We start from the raw sequence: 9,177 nt of genomic DNA, 5'->3' as shown, positions 1-9,177 counted from the left end.
TGCCATTAAAATGGGGCAGCTAGGTGGCACAGTTGATAGAGCACCGGCCCTGGAGTCAGGAGTATCTGAGTTCAAATCCGGCCTCAGACACTTAACACTTAACTAGTGTGACCCTGGGCAAGTCACTTAACCCCAATTGCCTCACTAAAAAAAACAAAACAAAAACAAAAACAAACAAAACATTAAAAATGTAGTAATATTAACATAAGAGAGAAGTAATGAGCTTCCCATACTGGACTTTACTGTTTCTGATTTGGAGCTGTCGCTCCATTTTATTTTTAATTAGAAAGATGGACTGTGCGTAAGGTCCCAAATGGGAAGGCATTTACCCTTGTCTGTCTTGCCGAACTGTATTCCTGGTCAATTAAGCAGACTTCAAAACTTCTCTTCTTCTTAGTTGCTTGAACAATGACTATTATTCACAGAGCCACTGACAAATTTAAGAGATTCTAGGCTTTAAACAATTTATTGAAATGGGGTGTGTTGTTATATGTGCATTTGCCTCTGTGTGTGCATGTGTGTGTGTTTAATCCTGATCTAGTCTTTCCAAGATTCCTCATTTCATTCATGTGGTTTTTGTTTTGTCTGTTCAGAAAAATCAATGGGGTCATTTACATATCAAACAATATAAAACAGAAACTGGGGAATGCTGAGTTGAAACAAGCAGCTTGCTGCATTTTTATTCATTTTGTATTGCTTAGAGTAACTTGAAAATCTATTTATTGAAATTTGAACTCTGCAGGATTCTTTATTACTTTATAATAAAATGTAATCAAAATTTAAATTTTAATTCTTCTGAGGATGATTACGAAGATGAACTTCATGATGATGATGATGATGATGCATATAATGTTCAAAGTTCATGGCTCCATGCACCCCACCCCACATACCTCTGCACCCTTAAAGAAATAAAAAAAAGTAACCCAGTTTGTTGCACCTGGGTTATTTTCATTTGTGCTGCCACAATAAATTCAGTGTCAAATAGTCTCCAAGGTCCCTTGTTCACATTTGATTACAGCAATGATCATTTCAAAAAATGATTACTCCAGCTCTCAAGACTTTCACATCTAAATAAACCAAATAATCTCATTTTGCCAAATGCTAATAAAAGGTGATTTTCATCACAGCCCTGATTGTCATTATGGCTTTATATAACATCAATCCAGTGGAGACCTTTCCCCCCCATTTCAGATGCTATAAACTGATGCTTATGAATTTTTTTTTTCTATACTGGTCTGGGTTTTGTTCTGTTTTGTTTTGTTTGCATGTACTTTTGTCATGACTAGGAACTTTTTTCTGGTGACCAAGCTGCAAGAGAATCTAACTTCACAGAAATTCCTCTGTTTTCTTGAATTTTACACAAAGGACGTGAGTGTCATGCAGGGAGTTTGCATAAATCATTGAACTGCTCATACAGCAGCATGAGGGAGGGGTAAATGCCACTTATAATTAATTGGGTCACCTCTGAGAGTACAATGACATTAGTAGGAATGAATAAATCAAATAGAGATGAAAAATATAAAGTTCCATATTAAATATACAGCTCTAATTTGAGACCTTCAAACCCTCAACATTTCAGGAAATTGTGATTTCATCTGTTTGGTTTACTCCTCACCAGTGAAGACTACAACTTCTTTATGCCCAGCAAACTGATTCAACTTTCATTTAAATGTTAAATCCAATGGCCTTTTTAAATCCCTATCCTTCCTGGATTTCTTCAAACTGTTCCCACTGTTATCAATCCATTCCTCCTTGATACTCTCTCATCCTTTGGCTTTGGACATTGCTCTCTCCTGGCATTCCTTCTACCAATGCGACTGATCCTTCTCAGTCTCCTTTGATCTAGTATCATTCATGTGTAACCCTCTAAAAATTGCTATGCTCTGAAGCTACATTCTAGTCCCTCTCCTCTCCTACTTCCTTTCTTTTATTGATCATCATTTAGAATGGATTTAAGGAGTTTCTTTATGGAATTGACTTATGAACCTATATATTCATTATTAATCTATTTTAGAATATGTCCCCCTTTATTAATTGCTTGCTAGATCTCTAAATATATATATATACTCCATATATCTAAAACTAATTATTCTCAAATTGAAACTCATCATCTTCCTCCTAAGTTTCCCCTTTCCAGACTTTCATATTTCTATATTTATTCAATTTTCTATGGATTTTTTACTCTTCTCTCTCATTATCCATTTCCAACCAAGAGCCCAGAATGTTTGTATTTTGTTGGAGTTTTGTTTTCATTTTCCAATTATACCTCTATAATAGGTGGCAGATCTATGTTTTTGAAATATCCCTTGACAACTTTGTAGAGAACAGATTAGAAACAGGCAGAAACTGGATCAGGGAATAGAATTAGTAGGCCATTTTAATAGCCCATCAAAAAGATGATGAGGTCCAGAACTAAGGCAAAGGAGGTGTGTAATGATAGACATTAAAGATGTGAGAAATTTTTTGGCGATAGAATCAATAAGATGTCAATTGATTAGATTTTGGAGGGAAAGAAGCATGAAGAGTTAAGGATAATACCCAGTCTGTAAATCAAGATGAAGGGGAGGGTATCAAACCTTTGATAGAAACAGGGAAGTTCAGATAAGTAGTAAGTTTAAGGAGAAACACAGTGTCATACAACACTAATCATGAAACTTTAACGCACATAATTCATTCTGTTAAAATGAATGATCCAACATAAGACTTAGGTCATTAAGCATTTTTCAGTGGACAACAAAAGCATTGTTCTAGTCCTAAAAGCAAAGGCAGCCAAACTGGTTGAGTAGTTATTCACCCTCTATCTCTACCTATAGGATGTCTCATTTCTCACCTACATATCTTGAAAGCTCTAACTTACTTTAAATAATACTCCTTTATGTTACCTTCTAAATAAAAGGTTTTGACTAATCCCCTAGATAATCATGTTCTTTCCATTTTAAAATTATTTCCACATTATTTGGATTAATTATGTCTGTGTAGGTTGCTACTGCCTATAGAATTTTTGTCTTTATAGTTATACTGCCTAGGGTAGAGCAAAGTAAGTATTAAATGTATAATAAATGCTTGTTTATTTAATGGTTGGAAATAGTTTTACAGCCAATGTTTCAGATAAAGACATCATTTCTAAAATATATAGGGAATGTCAAGATAATGGAATGTGATAGATGAGATTTGGCAGATACTCAGGAACCCACCTGAGTGGATTACTGGCTGATTTTGACTGGATTATTAGTTGACTAGATTCTAAGCACATCTGGCTGGTACTTGATAATACTTAAGAAAGCATGGTTCTCAGAAGCTAAAAAACTTTGAACTTCTGGCCCAGTCAACCAACCAGCTTGAAGAACCTCCCATTTCTGGAAGGGGACAGGAAGGAGGAAGGAGAGCCTGTGCAGAGAGCTTTGTCTCTGGGTTCCTGACTTCACCATGGTGGAGGAGAGAGACTCCAGAGGACTTCACAGGAAAATTGAAGAAAGATAGTATTACCAGGCTGTAGGAATTCTGTTCTCAATCTTTCTCTTTCTATCTTTCAATAAACCCTTAAAAACCTAAACTCATTTTATCAGTGATTTTAGTCAGTTTCCCCCAACATTAGGGGAACAGATTAGAACCCACGTTTAGAATTTTAAATTACACAGGAACAAGGAGGGATAGAATTTCAAACTAAAAACTTTAAATAAAAATATTTATTACTAAAAATAAAAAAAATAGTGTCCCATCCCTGCCATGACAATATTTTGAATGAGGTAATTAATAAAATCATATATGTACAGGAAAAATAATACAAGGTAACAAGCAAATACAGAAGGCAATTGGAGTCTATATTCAAAGAAGTGATCTATTCTGATAAAGAATCAAATTGGATTTCACAATAGTTCTATTGTGCAAGTAATCTGAAAGGTTCTTGGCTTTGTTTTTGGTGTTTGGATGCTATAATAAAAAGTGTGATGAATGTCTAGTCAGAAATAGTTTTATTTGAAGCCCTTCTTTGATACTAAATATCTGTGTGATTTTGAGTGGCTCACTTAAACTCTCTCATGGACAATTTCCATATCCATAAAATACACAAGAAAATATTAGCATGTAGTTATGAAGATCTTTTCACATATCAATTTCTTCATCTGTTGCACTATCAACAATAAAGTTTACTGTTCTGTGAAAAATGAAGTGCATTTGTTATACTTGGAATCCCATGAAAGTTTAATTCATTGTATTGTAATGCTCTCCTCATATATTTCTTAGTTTGTCTTTGTAGGTTTCTCTGTTTCTGTTGGTTTCTCTGCATGTCTCACCATCCTGCTCTGTTTCATTATGTCTCTCTGTCTTCTTCCCTATCTCTTTTTTTCTATATCTGTCTTTGTCTCATTTTGTCTTTCTCTTCTTGTCTCTATCTGTTTCTCTTTGTCTCTTTCACTCTGTTTTTCTCTCTCTCTCGTGGTCTTTTTCTGTTTCTCTCTCTCTGACTTTGTCTTACTCTGTGTCTCCCTCTCCATGTCACACTATGAATTATTCTTGGTGAAAGAGAAGTACTGAGTTACATCCTCATCAACCAATCAATCAACAGTTATTGAATAAATGCTTATTATGTGCCAGATACTGAAATAAGCACTGGGGAATACAAGTACAAAATATAAAATAATCCTTATCTACACTTTTTTTTTTTACAATTCTAGTGGAGGAGAAAACAGCTACATTTGTAATATAAATAAAATATGAATAGTAGTAGGCATTAATGATAGATCTGGGCTTGAGGATAGCCCTACTGATAGAATTATTGGGATTGTTTTTATATTATTCATAATATACTTTTAATATTAAACAGAAATAATTTTCAGCTTATTCAATGAATCTTAAAATAATTCTTTGGATTAGCTGATTGCTTTTTTCCAGCTGAATAAAAATATTTGGCTGTTTTATTTTCATTAAAAAAATCTTAATACAACTCCTGTGCAACATGATGGAGAAGATATATACATTATTATGTTCTTACATGATTTTGATTTAATTTTCTAGATCTATACATTTTGCAAGCATTTCATTCCATGAAGCTAAAAGACTTTAACAATTTCATAGGGTGACATCTAACAAAAATGTACTTATGTTTTATATATCTGGGCAATTGTGATTAACAAATTGGTCATTGATGACCACCCTGTGCCAGAACATTTGGTTAGTTGATTTATATAGGATATTTTGAGGCTTGCATTTTTATGGAGATTTGTCACCAGGTCAGGTCTTGCTAGGTATTGTGTAAATGCTCTGTTTTTAATAGTCTGCAACATTAATTTTATTTAGTTTTAAAATTTTCCTTATGTGATCGAAATTGATCTCAGTTTTTATGCTGTAGACCAAGATGATAACCTAGCATGGTATTCTTCTCATTGCTTGCAATAAGTTTATCATATTAAACTTTGATTTCAGAATGCCAATAAGGCTATTGGTTTTTGTTTATCATAAAAGTATTTTATTATTTTCCAGTTACATGTAAAGATAGTTTTCAACATTTGTTTTCATAAGATTTTGAGTTCCAGATTTTGCTCTCTCCCTCTCATACCTTTCCCCTCCTCAAGATCAAAAGCAATCCAATATAGGTTATATATGTACAGTCACATCAAATATATTACTGCATTAATCATGTTGTGGAAGAAGAATTCGAACAAAAGGAAAAACCTCAAAGAAGGAAAAAAAACAAAAACAAAAGTAGAAACAGTATGGTTCAATCGCATTCAGAATCCATAGTTCTTTTTTTTCTGGATATGGAGAATATTTTCAATCATGAGTTCTTTTTTTTCAGTTGTTTTATATTAATTTTTATTAAGCAACTTCCCCAGATCAAAAAATTTAAAAAAAAACTTTCACATAAACTTTCTAAAACTGTGTTCTAAATTTTCTTCCTTCCTCCCTCATCAACTCTCCCTAAGAAATCAAGGAATTCAATATAAGTCATACATGTGCAGTTATGCAAAACATCTTCACATTTCACAGGTTGTAAAGAAAATAGACAAAATAACTCTAGAAATAGGAGTCAACAAATAAAAACTTTCAATCTGTATTTAGATACCATCAGTTCTTCCTCTGATAATAGTTTGCATTTTTCATATGTCCTTCTGATATTATCCTGCTCATCATTTGTTTCACAGTTACTATTGCTATGTGTATTACACTCCATCCTATTCCTTCCCCTTGATATTTACTCTATTTTCTATCATCCTTCACCCTATACCTCCTCAAAAAGTGTTTTGCGGGGCAGCTAGGTGGTGCAGTAGATAAAGCACTGGCCCTGAATTCAGGAGTTCCTGAATTCAAATCTGACCTCAGACACTTGACACTTACTAGCTGTGTGACCCTGGGCAAGTCACTTAACCCCATTGCTCCGTAAAAAAAACAAAAACAAAAACAAAAACAAAAACAAAAAAAAAAGTGTTTTGCTTTTTACTGCCCCCTCCCCCAATCTTCCCTCCCTTCCTTTGGCTCTACCACCCCCCCATCCTCTTCCCCTCCCACTTTCCCTAAGGGAAAAAATATATTACTATACCCCCTTGAGTGGGCATGTTATTCTCTCTTTGAGCCAATTCTGATGTGAGCAAGGTTCACCCACTTCCCGCTCCTTAGCCATCTTCCCCTCTACTCCATAAGCTTTATCTTGTTTCTTTTATGTGAGCTACTTTTCTTTAGTCCACTTCTCCTTTTCCCTTCCTTCCAGTACATTCCTCTTACCTCTTAACCTTATTTTAAAGATGTCATCATGGTTCACCTAGGTGAGACAGTGGACAAAGTTTATACAAAAAATAAATGCTTTACAGATATCATCCCTTCATATGCAACTCACACCTGTGCCCTCTAAGTTTATTCCTTTCAGCTAATACTGAGAAAGTTATTATGACTTAGATTAACCTTTTAATACCCCTCATGATTTATTTTTCCTGTTTACCTTTTTATGCTTCTCTAGAGTCTTATATTTGCAAGTCAAATTTTCTATTCAGTTCAGTTCTTTTCATCACAAATGCCTGAAAGTTCTCTTTTTCACTGAAGTCCCCATTTTTCCCTTGAAAGATTATACAGAGTTTTGCTGGGTAGGTGATTTTTGGTAGTAGTCCCAGTTCCTTTGCACTCCAGATGATCATATTACATGCCCGCTGGTCCTTTAATGTAGAACAGAGAGGAGCAAACACAAGCCCCAGACCCAGAAAAGCAAGAGCAATCTTGGGAGCCACTAAATCAGCAGAAGGGGCAGCAACTGCTTGTGGAACTAATCCTACAGGGGGTAAGGGGATCAAAAAACTGGCCAGAAGGAGATTACAGGTATCTCTTTGCTAGCACTGAGGCAGGATTTTCTTTTTTTTCCCATACTCAGACTAAGATCACAGTCTTGGGTAGTGGTCTGAGGCTAGGGAGAAGCAGTAACACAACAGAGCTTACAGCCACAGTGAAGCAGCACATTCCTCATGGTTCCAGGGCATAAAAACAGGCTTGAGGTTGCTTTCAGACCAGAGCACAAGCCAGAAAAGTAGTAAACATACCTCTCCTTAAATCATACCACCTTGGAAGAAGACAAAACTTATGAATCCCTAGAAGTATCTCTGAGAACAGCTGCATAAACCTCCTGAAGCTTGGTACAGTATAACCTTCACCCTGAAAACAGTACCTCATGTTAACAAAGAGTTGAAAGTCAAGAAATAGGCTGCTGACCCTAGAATGTTTCTATGGTGATTAGGAAGATCAAAATACACCCTCAGAAGAAGATAACAAAGTCAAAGCTCCTACATCTAAAGCTTCAAAGAAAAAACAAGAATTATTGTCAGGCCATGGAAGTGCTCAAAAAAGGTCTTTGAAAATAAAATAAGAGAGGCAGAGGAAAAATGGAAAGAGAAATGAGGTTAATGCAAGAAAATAATGAAAAAAAAGTCAACAGCTTATTAAAGGAGACATTAAAAATACTGAAGAAAATAACACCTTAAAGACCAGACTAGGCCAAATGGCAAAAGAGGTAAAAAAAATCCAGTGAGGGTCTGGTTTGTGCTCTTACAGCCATTGCAGTACATTGAGCTCCAAAGAGAAAGTGCCAAGGCAAGTAAGAGCCAGATGAGCACTGTGCTATTCTGTGCTGTGGCTAAGAGAAAGGAATAAAAAATGGTTATTGGTGATCCTAAGAAGCTGACATATTAAATGTCTTTATACACTTTGTGCAAACTTGCTGAGAGGAACGCAAGAAGAAGCACCCTGATACTTCTGTCAACTCAGAATTTTCTAAAAAAAAATGCCCAGAAAGGTGGACGACAATGTCTGCTAAAGAGAAAGGAAAATATGAGGACATGGCAAAAGCTGATAATGTTCATTATGAAAGGGAAATTAAAACCTATATACTACCTAAAGGAGAAACCAAAAAAGTTGTTTAATGGCCCCAATGCAACAAAGCAGCCTCCTTAAGCATTTTTCTTATTCTGTTCTGAATATCATCCAAAAATCAAAGGGGTGCATCCTGGTCTTTCTATTGGAGATGTGGCAAAAAATTGGGAGAAATGTAGAATAATACTGCTGCATATCAATAGCAACCTTATGATAAGATGGCAGCTAAATTGAAGGAAAAATATGAAAAGGATATTGCTGTAAACCAGGCTAAAGGAAAACCAGATGTGGGCAAAAAGGGAGGAGTTGTACAGGCTGAGAAGCTCAAGGAAAAAAAGGAGGAGGAAGTATATGAGGAAGATGAAGAGGATGAGGAGAATGATGAAGATGAAGAGGAAGATGATGATGAGGAGGTTGGTCCTACAGGAGTTTTTTATTTACTATAAAGCATTTAACCCCCCTGGCACACAACTCACTCCTTTTAAAGAAAAAAATTGAAATGTCAGGTTGTGTAAGATGTATTTTTAAACTATACTGTGCCTTTTTTATATAGTTACCACACTACTGATTGTGCTTTATATGGCCCTGTCCTTTAGTGGAGTTTTCAATAGCTACTAACCTTTCCAAGTACAGTATGGGAGTTGTGAATTTGCATGGGAATTTAAAGCAAGTTTTTGTTGGTGCACAGCACAAGATAGTTATACATGGGGATGTAGTTAATTTTCATCTTCAGTTGTCTTTTTTTTTTCGCACGGCAATGAGGGTTAAGTGACTTGCCCAGGGTCACACAGCCAGTAAGTGTCAAGTGTCTTAGGCAGGGTTTGAACTCAG

The 9,177-nt window shown here is 35.4% G+C and overlaps 1 pseudogene; it reads left to right on the top strand.

Moving 5' to 3' along the window:
• Positions 1-7,116: 7,116 nt before the first annotated feature.
• LOC122749129 lies at positions 7,117-8,792 on the top strand (annotated as a pseudogene).
• The last annotated feature ends 385 nt before the right edge of the window (positions 8,793-9,177 follow it).

The sequence above is a fragment of the Dromiciops gliroides genome, chromosome 1 (assembly GCF_019393635.1).
Source record: "Dromiciops gliroides isolate mDroGli1 chromosome 1, mDroGli1.pri, whole genome shotgun sequence".
NCBI classification, from domain to species: domain Eukaryota; kingdom Metazoa; phylum Chordata; class Mammalia; order Microbiotheria; family Microbiotheriidae; genus Dromiciops; species Dromiciops gliroides.
This window is presented reverse-complemented; position numbering and strand designations above follow the sequence as displayed.